The sequence below is a fragment of the Elephantulus edwardii genome, unplaced genomic scaffold, assembly GCF_000299155.1.
Source record: "Elephantulus edwardii isolate Elephantulus edwardi_28Jun2011 unplaced genomic scaffold, EleEdw1.0 scaffold00122, whole genome shotgun sequence".
Lineage (NCBI taxonomy): Eukaryota > Metazoa > Chordata > Mammalia > Macroscelidea > Macroscelididae > Elephantulus > Elephantulus edwardii.
The window spans coordinates 3,446,215-3,453,974 of record NW_006399872.1 but is presented as its reverse complement, the minus strand read 5'-3'; positions in this window follow the sequence as shown (position 1 = coordinate 3,453,974).

Sequence of the window (7,760 nt, the reverse complement as noted above, 5' to 3'; positions counted from 1 at the left end):
CTATTAGCACTTAAGTTTTACTGTATTTGTGGTTTTGTTTTACTTTATTTTTAAGTCACTAAGTTTATGGTAATATCTGTTACAATAGTGATAGAAAATTAATACTCCCACTCTTCTCTTTTACCAACTGGATGTAGTTAATAATGAGACCATTAAGTGTTGACCGAGCCAGATGAAAGAGTGTTGGGTCTCTGAGTTACCAAGTCATTGTTGACAAGGAACATACTCTTTAAATGTGAATAAGAAACTTCCATATTATTTTTTATAACTCTGTATCCCAGCTTAATGAATACAAATCTATTTTCTTATTTAAAAAATGAATATTAAGAATTATATCCAATAATTATGAGAAATATGTTCTTAAGTCCAAGATGTAAATATGCATCAGCAAGGGTATCTTTGAACCATGTGCAATGACTTGTACTTGCAGGGCCACGTGAGTTTTCTTTTTTTTAAAGGAAAGTAATCCTTTTGTTTATTGATTTTAAAGGGAATTATGGTCTGTAGGGAGTGTGCTGCTTTGCTGGTAACACAAAGGCAGCGACCATCTGGCAGTTTTTATCCACCAGCAGCTCTGCAGGATAAAGATGATCAGTCACTTCTTCCAACCACTGAAAACCTCTGGAAGGTCAGCTATGAGTCAGTTCTCACTGAACAACACTGAGTTCAATTGCTTAATGGTTTTAAATGAAGCTCTGGGAGTGTAGTCTTAAGGAAACTGCGGATAAGCCATAGTCTCTGCCCCTCAAGCAGGGTGAGTCCATCAGAGGCTCTGAGGAGAAAGATGAATCATCTCCTCCTGAGCAGTTTAAAGCTTCAGAAACCCAGTAGAGGCTCAAATATGAATGAGTTGATTCTGACTCAGTGGCATTGAGTGTGTGAATAATTTTAGACAGAAATATCTGTCTTGGAGGAAGTGCAGCCAGGGTCCTCCTTAGAGGCAAGGATGGTGAAACTTCATTTCACATATTCTGAACATGTTGTCAGGAGGGGCCAGACCTTTGGGAAAAAGCATAATCCTGGGAAAAGTAAAGAATAAGACGGTCAAGGATATAGATTGACACGAGGAGTCTGAACAAGGCAAGAGATCATGATGATGACACAGGTTAGGGCAAAGTTTTGATCTCTTGTTCATTGTGTTGGTATGAGTTGTAGATGAATTGATATTTAACAATAAACCCAGATATTGCAGCACTGAACCCTAATTGAAATATAGGCAAATAAAGCAGAGAACATGATGCTCTGTGCAAAGTTGGACTTTGGTGGACCGGTGAGCTTCTCTGGCAGCTCCTGTTGGGCCTGAACACATTCCACACTCCCTTTTCCTTTAATGCTTCTTGTTCTGCCTCTATCATTACCTGTTCCTCTGGCCTGTTAGCAGCTCCAGCCACAGTAACTGTGAGAAGAACAACCAAAATTGGGTTACCATAAAATTCTAATACTGTGTTCTCACAATATCCAAGTCAAATGTTTTCTTTCACAGATCATATCATAGATGTTAAGTAATGCATGAGAATTTGGGTACAATGTTTACTCCCATTGGCTGTGAGTTGATTGTATTCAGCCTCCTATTTAAAAATGCACTTGGGCCCTTGGGCCCTGTTTTAATTGGCTTTTTGTCAAACATTCTTCTAAGTCATAGAGCACTGGTCTGTCAATTTGCTGTACATTGTTACCCATGGTGGACAGTGTTTGGTGGAGCTCTCTGATTAAAACAAGCTTGGAAGCAGGAGTAGCATCTACTGCCAAAACAGCTTGCCTCTGGAAACTCTATGAACTTGGAGAAATGATGAAAGTTATACAAGTGTTCAGGTCTTTCATTCATAGGGTCACACTGTAAGTCATCTGTGACTCAAAGGCACTTGACAACAACAACCACCTGTGTTTAAAACAATGACTCACATGTTGTTAGGTGCCATCAAGTCAACTATAGCTCACAGTAATTCCATGAAAAACAGATCAAAACCGTGTTCTATCATGCTCCATCCTCAATCTCTGCTATGATTAAGTCCATTGATGTAATAATTGTGTCAAACCAAATCTTCTGTTTTCCTGATCTGCTTTTCCTACCATGATGTCTTATTCCAAGGACTGGTTCTTAACGTGTTGAAAGTATGTGAAAAGAAATTTCACCATCCTTACCTCTAAGAAGCATTTTGGTTGAAATTCTTCCAAAATAGATTTGTTCTTTGGCAACCCATGTTATTCTTCAACACCACAATTCAAAGGCATGAATTCTTTCTTGGTCTTTCTTCTTCATTGTTCAACTTTCATATGCATATGAATCAACAGAAATGCCATAGCTTGAGTCAGACCCATATGTAGTCATTCTTTTTTGCCATTAAGTCAGAACAAATTCATAGCTGATCTTCCAGTGGGTTTCCAGCAACTGTAAACGACACAGGAGGAGATTGCCCAGCACCAGGGCTCCCTCTTAGAAAAGCTAGTAGATTTAAACTGCCAGAGAGGGGCTGCCTTTGGTTTAGTAGTACAACCCCTCACAGACTGCACCACCAGAGCATTTTGCATTCATCATTATCATTATCATTGAGTCAGAACTGACTCCATAGCTGATCTTCAATATGAAGCAAGGAAAAATATCATGGCTCAAGTCAGACTTGTATAGCAAATACAGTTGTTTGTTATCATTAAGGTTGCACAGGCATATAAATGGACCAATCAATCCTTGAGAAAATGCATCCTACTGGGAATGGGGTGGAGGGTAGGAAGAGAGAAAGAGGAAGACTCTCGACAAGATAAGCTGACACAGTTTAATCTGAATGCCTCAAGTATGTCAGAGATGGTAAGGATAGCACATGATAGAGCAGGGCTCAAATCTCTTGTTCTTTGAGTTGTTATGAGTCATATAGATGTGAGGGCACTTGTAAAAAGAACAAGGATCACATGAGGATGGCCATATCTGACCTTTACCAAATTCATAAAGGGAATTGTGCCTGTCATAAAAAAAACCCCAATTACCATGAGGTCATGCCCCCACCAAGCTCCTACACTTCTTTCTACTCATGCCAACATCAATCTTATGGCTTTATTGGGTCCAAAATGTAATAAAATAGCTCACAGATCACACAGAACCATAGTAGGGAATCAAAAGGCTATAATTCAGATTAGTAGCAAATACAGTCAGGCAGCTTCCTACATGTGGTTGCAGGCACCTCAGCCTTGAGCCATGTGGCTTTGTGCCTATGTCACAAAGCTGTCAGTCCTTCTAATTTTGCACCCTCCCCTAGTTGTCCAACAAACTCAGGCACTGGCTCTTAGCTCTGGTTTTGTGGGGTGTAATGGTCCCAAGGTCATTTCCATCTCATGTTTGTCTCTGTTTCTCTGCTGTCCTCAACTGGCTGGGACAAGAATCTGGTTCTGAAGGATGTGTTACATTCTCTTGTCTTTTCATTGTTGGTAGTGAAGTTTCTCCAATTCTGCTGGTTCCACTTAATTTTATGGCTAGACTAGCCATTGTGGATAGACTAACACACTCTATTCGTATATTCTGCCAAACATTGTGGCAAAGTAAGTCAATGGCAAGGGAAGCCATTTCTTTTTAGAGAAGTCATTTGGGCAATAAAACTTTAACACCACAGCACTTAACAACAACATCAGTAAATAGTGCTTTGAGAATTACACATTTACATTTGACACAAAAAGACAACTGATGGATTCTGTCAGTTTGTTGTACTATGGTGTCTTACATGCTATTGTGGTGCTGCAAGCTTCTGGATTAAGACCAAGAAGCAGAACTGACAATCCATTACTGAAATACCTTGAAAGCCTTATGAATAACACTGGGCATAATATGATACAGTGCCAGGAAAGGAGGCCTCCATGTTGGAAGGTATTAAAAACAACAGGGAAGAAGAAGAGTCTCCATGAAGAAGAGTCTACCTGAATGACATAGATGGAGTAAAACTTTCACCCACTGAGTCATGTTAAAGCAAAGAGAAATATCTAGGAAAACTGCAAGTTGTCAAATATGAATTGGAACTCATAGACTGCTATTGATCACTTTGGATGAGATAATTATAGTCTAGTAGGCTGGGAATAACAAACTAAAAAGGCTTGGTGTTGCATTCATTGTCAAAAAAGAACATTTTAAGATTTATCTGATGTAAAATGCTGTCACTGATAGGATAATATTCATAGGTAGACTTGTTAACATGCCTATTATTCAGAAATGTACATATTCATAAATATTCAAAGCCAAAGATGAAGAAATCTGTATATTTTTTCCTACTTTGCAGTCTGAAAAGGAATAAACATGCAAACAAGGTACTTTAATAATAACTGGTAATTAGAATGCAAAATTTAGAAAAATTAGTGAAGAGTTGATAATTGGAATATAAGGCCTTGGTGACAGAAATGAGGTCAAAGATTGCATAATAGAATTTTCTATGGCCAATGACTTACTATTTGCAAATACATTTTTTAAGAAAATAAATGACAACTATAGATACGGACCTTGCCTGTTGGAATACACAGGAATCAAATCAGCTACATTTGTGGAAAGATGGTAATATGTTCATTATCATCAGTTGTAACAAGACCAGAGGCCAAATATGGAAGAGATAATAAGTTGACCTGCAGTATAATGGGCTTATAGTCCAAAATGGGTTTCTTAGATCATTGCCATTGACGTTTTGCCATTTGACTGAGTAGAGGGTATGTATACTACTGATTGGTTAGTTTTGCCACTTCACCAGGTTTAGTGGCAGGGAAACTGAAATCTCACTCCTAGCAACAAAGAAGAAACAAAATGTAGTCCTTCAGGACCAGAGATTCCTGCACCAAATGGACTAAGACCTAGTTAAGAGCAGCAGCAGTAGAAGCAGAGGAGAACCAAAGACCAGCATGAGATAAGAGCTGACCTGGGATTGCTGCCCTGTGAAGCCAGAGTCAAGGAGCTTTGCCAAGCTTGCTCAAGGGTTTGGGGTTATGGGGGAGACACAAATGACAAGATTAAGACAACTTTGTAACACTAGCCTGAAGCTTCTAAACAAGATCACAGGACCAGTGATCACATTTGAGACACTATCATAAGCAAAGAATTGGATCCTGCTTTCAACCTGAATTGTAACCTGTTAACTTTCTTAATAATCTCATAATTGTGAGTATGGTTCGTTAGCTCTAGGTGACCATTGCAATGGATTAGTGGAACCCATAGTAGAGCAATCAGAGCCCTGGGAGGGAATAGTTGGTGTTAGAATAAAAAGAAATAGGTGTGGGGAACGTGGAAATACGTCTGACCCTGAGAAGGTTCTGTGTTGTGGATGGAGGCTGTTTCCCCATGTGGACTTAGTGGAGATAAAACATGGTCACCTCCTTCACTATCTGCACTTTTTACATGATTATATTTAAGTTCAAGAAAATGAAAATTAGTGCAAGAGGGCCAAAATATCTCACTCAAATTTCTAAACAATGTCCACAATTTTGACTGACTAAACAATAGTGCCTGAAACCTAGATAAGTTACAGTATGATAGTACACAAACAAAAACTTTTTAGTTGAAAAGGCAAGAGAGGGAGAAAAGACTAAAATGCATGCTAGAAGAGGCTCTGAAAGTGCTATATTTTTTATATATATGTTATAAATTTTATATATATGTATATATTAAATATACAGAAGGTGACACTAATGTAATTATAAGAAATGATGAGCTAACAGAGTAGAGAATTTCAAAGAGCAGCTACAGAAAACAAAGTAACTGATAATGAAATGTACGAAGACTGGAGCTAAAGAGCCAAAAGTGAAGAATACTCTATTGTTCAAGATGAAAGACATGCAGAAAAGATTTAAACCTTGAGTTGCACCAGAGTGCTCCTTCAACACCAACCAAACACTCCCTATTGTCAAGTAGCAATCAATCCATAACAGACCTTCCACTGAGTTTCCAAAGCTATCAGTTGCATGGAAGAGTAGTGCCCCTCCTTCTCCCTCTGATTTGCTCGTGTGTTCTAACCACAAGAGAAGCAGAGCCTTTGTTCACCGAGGACGACATTCAGATGTCTAACAAGCACATGAAGAAATGCTCAAAATCCCTAGCCCTAAGAGAGATGCAAATCAAAACAACTATGAGATATCATTTCACCCCACTCAAAATAGCAAAATTTAACAGAACAGCAAGCAACAAATGCTGGCGAGGTTGTGGAGAAACTGGAACCCTGATTCACTGTTGGTGGGAGTGTAAAATGGTGCAATCCCTGTGGAAAGCAGTATGGCGCTTTCTCAAAAAGTTGCAAATAGAGATACCATTTGACCCAGCAATTCCACTACTGGGAATATACCGTGAAGAGACCATAGCTGACATCCAAGCAGATATATGCACACCCATGTTTATTGCAGCTTTGTTCACAATAGCAAGGAGTTGGAAACAACCTAAGTGCCCATCAACAAACGAATGGCTAGAGAAGCTGTGGTATATTCGCACAATGGAATACTATGCTGCATTAAAAAACAAGGAACTCATGCAATATTATTCAAAATGGTTGACTCTGGAGAGCATTATGCTGAGTGAAATATCCCAGTCACAAAGGGACAAATATTACATGATGCCACTGTTGTAGAATGGGACTGTCCTTGGGGTTGGGGAGAGACTGAGTAAGATGGGTTCAATGATGTGTGCTACACTGAGGCGGAGGAGGGAGGGAACTGTTTAAAAGAGATATATAACTGGATGTTTCTGTCGTCACAGGAGTCTAGAGCGAGGGCTGCATGGTGGAGGGGACCTGGGGGCGGGTTTGTGGAACAATGAAAGAATCTTTTCTTTTACTTTTCCATAATTTTTGACTCATGTACTTATAACTTGTTAGTCAAATTTGTGTCTTCTAGGTTGCAACACCCCCATGACACATCTTCAAGGATATGAACATGTATGGCCAAGTACAATCAATAAGAGTGCATCTAAATTCCAAAATCAATCTCCATAATAGTCTATGTGTTTCCTACTGCCAAAGGGGCCCTTTAGAGTAGTGAGAGAAGACCTTCACCCTGAAACCCACAGCGTCCGTTTTCAGCAGGAAGTAGCTAAGAGAATACGCCATCCCCTTTTCCTTATGACTCAGGGTGAAGTCTCTCTCAGGGAGGAGTGATACGGAATGGCAAAGGACACACTGACAAAGAAGATTAATCAGAACTGGCTTTGACAAGCACTGTGGCATTTGGACAAGAACAAACTGGGAGGAGGGTAGAGAGAATGGTGCAGTGGTGAATGAATGGAAACCCAAAATCTCTGTAAATGTTTATGAAAATTAATAAAATAAAAAAAAAAAGAGAAGCAGAGCCTTTGGTTTAGCAGCACAACTCAGACCATGCCACCAAGTTCTATACAGTATCATTAGAAGCAAATAGAGGAAGACTTCATCTCACACACTTCAGACATGTAATCAGGAAAAAAGATAATCCATGGAGAAAGGTACCATAGAGGAAGGCCCTCAATGATGGGTTGACACAACAATGGGTTAAACACAGCCGAGATGGTAAAGATGGGGCATGATAATGCAGGATTTCATTATGTTGTGCATGGGGCCGCTGTGAGTCAAAGATGACTGTTAGATACAGTATCCAACAACAATAACAATATTGATTTTTTAATATATACCAAATATAAATTTTTAATAACTAGATGTTACAAGTAAACATAGCTAAAATGAAATATCTGATCCCACCCAGAATCTCTATGTTTAGTGTATTAAAGGATAGCAACACACTCCTTGAGGTCTGAGATCACCTCCGTGCTGTGTACTCGTTGC